The following is a 5,000-nucleotide window of genomic DNA, read 5'->3' on the forward strand; positions in this document are numbered from 1 at the left end:
ATTAATATTAAGTTCTTTTGTATGTTAACTAAGACCTTATTGTAACTAGAAAAGCAAAATTAAACTTTAAAGATCAACTTTTTGATAAAACCTTGTTTGAAAAAAGCACCTGTATCAATTGGTATTTAATTTCTATATTTCATCATATTTAATAAATGATCTTCAGAGTAGAATGCATCATCTTATCTATTTATATTTATATCTATTAATTATAATTCAGTAAATTCCTCGTCCTGTTTGTTGTGTCCAGATCAGTTCACACACACACACACACACACACACACACACACACACACACACACACACACACACACACACACACACACACACACACACACACACACACACACACACACACACACACACACACACACACACACACACACACACAGTGTTTTTCCCCGGACTCTTTAATTGAACATGTGATTCAAGGCTGATGTTTCCGAAACCGTGTCGATCACAGAGAGAGAGAGACAGACAGACAGAAGTAAACGAGTTCGTGAGGAAGAGCTCAAAGTCTCTCGACTGAGTTTAAACTCGCTGAACTCTGGAGATCGGCCTTTATACACACACACACACCATCGTCACACTGACACAATCTGCTGTGTTTGGCTTACACACACTCACTTCTATTATCCGACTGTCCCATAATTCCCTGCTCTGGGATCTTAATCGGTTTGGATTGGATGCATGACTTTCCACTGCAAATAAGTGTTTTTACTTTAAATGTAGGATATATTTCATGCAAAACCTTTGTAGAAGGAAAATATGAATATGACATTGTACATCGGGAGTGTTTGACGTCTGAAACGTCTGCCATGTTGTTTTTCAAGCTCAGATTCTTGGCTGTTTTCACGTTTTACTCGATGTCAGATGATTTGAGATGTTGAACATGTGATTTGTGTGACGGCGCTGAGTGCGTCTCTCCTCGTGATGTATGATGTGTGTTTATTTTATGATCTTGTTACTCCATAACATCAGAAAAGCAGCTCTGTAAAACTTTCACCCCAGTGTCTTTGTGCTAGATCAACACAATCTTTGTCAGTCAAAGAGCTTTGAGCTAAAATAATTTATTTATAATAATTTATAATTAATTTTGAGTCATTAATTTATTTGTTTGTTTGTTTATTAAATAATAACTAAATGAATGAATGAACAAATGATTTAAAAAATCAAATAATGATTTTATTAAATTACTAAATTAGTAAGCGGTTTGTTTGTTTATTAATTAGCAGACTAAATAAACAAATAAATTATTAATTGTTTTGTTTAATAAATGACTAAATACGTGAATAAATAAATTATTAAATAACTAAATTATTTTATTGAATAAAATGTCATTTATGTATTTGTTTTTTATTAAATAAATTAATATAAAAATTCTTTGAGCTAAAATAATTTCTTGTGCATCCGCAGAGATGTTGAGTTAATATTGATTTTTTTATTACATTAATACATTTGATTAAGTTTGATTCAATTTGTTTGTATGTTTATTAAATAAATTAATAAATTATTAAAAAATTAATTAATAAATTATTTTATTAAATTTATTAATTAGTCATTTGTTTGTCATTTGGTTATTAAATAAAATACTAAATAAATTAATAAATGATTTAATTAAATTATAAAATAAATGACTAAAAAATAAATGGATAAATTACTAAATTTAAAAAAAAATATTAATTTGAATTAATGAATTGATGAATAAATAATAAAAAATAAATTACTTAATTGTTTTATTAAATTCATTTATTTAATAAATGCATTATCAAAAAAAAAAGTATTTTATTTGGCACTTAAACACAATATATTGTATTATTTTTTGGGTTTATTTTACATTTATGTATTTAATTTTACATGTATATATTTTATGAATGATCTCGAACCCCTGGACTGCCGTATCTGAGAGGATCAGGTTTATTCACACACACTCTTGGCCCTCAGAGAGCCGTAAAAACTGTTTGCTTTGGCTTATAGTTCTTCTTCCCTCTTCGATCGCTGTATAAACTCTTCCCGGCCAGCGGCGGATCAGATCACCGGAACGTGAGAGTATTAGCACTTTATTCGGCCGCTGCTACGTGAGATACTCAAAATCTCTGAAGATCTTTATATGGGACTGTTGCGTTCTCATCACAGGGCTTTAAAGGGATAGTTCCCCCAAAAAGGAAAATTAGCCCATGATTTACTCATCCTCAAGTCATCCTAGCTGTATATGACATTCTTTTTTCAGACGAATACAATCAGAGTTATATTAAAAAAATGTCCTGGCTCTTCCAAGCTTTATAATGGCAGTGAATGGCTGTTTCTGTTTTGAAGTCGATAAAAGTGCATCTATCCATCATAAAACTGCATCTATCCATCATAAAAGTGCATCTATCCATCATAAAAGTGCATGTATTCATCATAAAAGTGCATCTATCCATCATAAAAGTGCATCTATTCATCATAAAAGTGCATCTATCCATCATAAAAGTGCATCTATCCATCATAAAAGTGCATCTGTCCATCATAAAAGTGCATCTATCCATCATAAAAGTGCATCTATTCATCATAAAAGTGCATCTATCCATCATAAAAGTGCATCTATCCATCATAAAAGTGCATCTGTCCATCATAAAAGTGCATCTATCCATCATAAAAGTGCATTTATCCATCATCATTAAAGTGCATCTATCCATCATAAAAGTGCATGTATTCATCATAAAAGTGCATCTATCCATCATAAAAGTGCATCTATTCATCATAAAAGTGCATCTATCCATCATAAAAGTGCATCTATCCATCATAAAAGTGCATCTGTCCATCATAAAAGTGCATCTATCCATCATAAAAGTGCATCTATTCATCATAAAAGTGCATCTATCCATCATAAAAGTGCATCTGTCCATCATAAAAGTGCATCTGTCCATCATAAAAGTGCATCTATCCATCATAAAAGTGCATCTGTCCATCATAAAAGTGCATCTATCCATCATAAAAGTGCATCTATCCATCATCATTAAAGTGCATCTATCATCATAAAGTGCATATATCCATCATAAAAGTGCATATATCCATCATAAAAGTGCATCTATCCATCATAAAAGTGCATCTATTCATCATAAAAGTGCATCTATCCATCATAAAAGTGCATCTATCCATCATAAAAGTGCATCTATCCATCATAAAAGTGCATCTATCCATCATAAAAGTGCATCTGTCCATCATAAAAGTGCATCTATCCATCATAAAAGTGCATCTATCCATCATAAAAGTGCATCTATCCATCATAAAAGTGCATCTATCCATCATAAAAGTGCATCTATCCATCATAAAAGTGCATCTATTCATCATAAAAGTGCATCTATCCATCATAAAAGTGCATCTGTCCATCATAAAAGTGCATCTATTCATCATAAAAGTGCATCTATCCATCATAAAAGTGCATCTATCCATCATAAAAGTGCATCTGTCCATCATAAAAGTGCATCTATCCATCATAAAAGTGCATCTATCCATCATAAAAGTGCATCTATCCATCATAAAAGTGCATCTATCCATCATAAAAGTGCATCTATCCATCATAAAAGTGAATCTATTCATCATAAAAGTGCATCTATCCATCATAAAAGTGCATCTGTCCATCATAAAAGTGCATCTATCCATCATAAAAGTGCATCTATCCATCATAAAAGTGCATCTATTCATCATAAAAGTGCATCTATCCATCATAAAAGTGCATCTATCCATCATAAAAGTGCATCTGTCCATCATAAAAGTGCATCTATCCATCATAAAAGTGAATCTATCCATCATAAAAGTGCATCTATTCATCATAAAAGTGCATCTATCCATCATAAAAGTGCATCTGTCCATCATAAAAGTGCATCTATCCATCATAAAAGTGCATCTATCCATCATAAAAGTGCATCTATTCATGATAAAAGTGCATCTATCCATCATAAAAGTGCATCTATCCATCATAAAAGTGCATCTATCCATCATCATTAAAGTGCATCTATCCATCATAAAAGTGCATCTATCCATCATCATAAAAGTGCATCTATCCATCATTAAAGTGCATCTATCCATGATAAACTTTTATCTTTATCTTATTATATTTTTATGCAATTTAATTCAGTTATTTTTACTTTTTTATGTTATTGTGACATTGAATATATATTTGAGAATGGAAATAGGCTACTGTTAATTAATTTCAGATTTATTCATTTGTTATTATGGAGCTTGACACTCAGTTCTCAATCACTTTTACAGTATTGAAAAGCTCTGCCAGCGTAATTCTGGAAACATTGACCGGAGAGAGAGTCACTCAGGTTAGGAACGACACGAGGGCGAGTAAATGATGACAGATTTGTTGATTTTGGGCCTGTAATGACGAGCTAACACAGAAACACCTGCTGTAATGGAGCTGTTGACGTGACGTCCCTGAACACATGCAGAAAAACCATTAATCTTATCTCCGTGCCCCGCTGAGTCCTGTCATACATCTTCATTCTAACAGGGTTCTTGTAAATGTCACTTAATGAAAAACATCACAGCGTATGACAAATGTGTGTGAAGCGGCGGCCGCTAAACGGAGACGTTTAACAAGTTCGGATCGCATGCGTTTCATGACAGACACTCGCTCGCAATCTTGAGTTATAATCTGCAAGCCCACGATGATTCCCGAGAAACGTTTCACAGCCGCGACCCCTGGAGGACGAGATCCAGCATCTGGATCTTCACAGCTGTAAATAAGTGATGTGAGCGCAGATGTGAAGTGAAGGAGAGCTGATGATGTGCAGGTCATGTGACGCTCTTCATCGTGTGTGTCTGCAGGAGACTCAGAGATAGATTCATATTCATATTCATGTCCTTTCACATGCAGTCAGTCAGACAGTATCGCACAACACAGGAAAGATTCAAAAATGAGTTCCAAAATTTTTTAAAATTTTGTTACTTATACATTTATTTATATTATTAATTTATAATTAATTAAAATTCAATTTTTTTTCATTTTA

At 32.7% G+C, this 5,000-nt stretch overlaps 1 protein-coding gene across 1 annotated transcript in view; it reads left to right on the forward strand.

The window, feature by feature from the left end:
- Positions 1 to 5,000, forward strand: part of fbxl17 (F-box and leucine-rich repeat protein 17) — a 277,816-nt gene that overhangs the window by 133,962 nt on the left and 138,854 nt on the right. The window lies entirely within an intron of this gene.

This window comes from Siphateles boraxobius, unplaced genomic scaffold (assembly GCF_051911475.1).
Source record: "Siphateles boraxobius isolate OS27281-9 unplaced genomic scaffold, OSU_SipBor_1 74, whole genome shotgun sequence".
In the NCBI taxonomy this organism is placed as follows: Eukaryota; Metazoa; Chordata; class Actinopteri; order Cypriniformes; family Leuciscidae; genus Siphateles; species Siphateles boraxobius.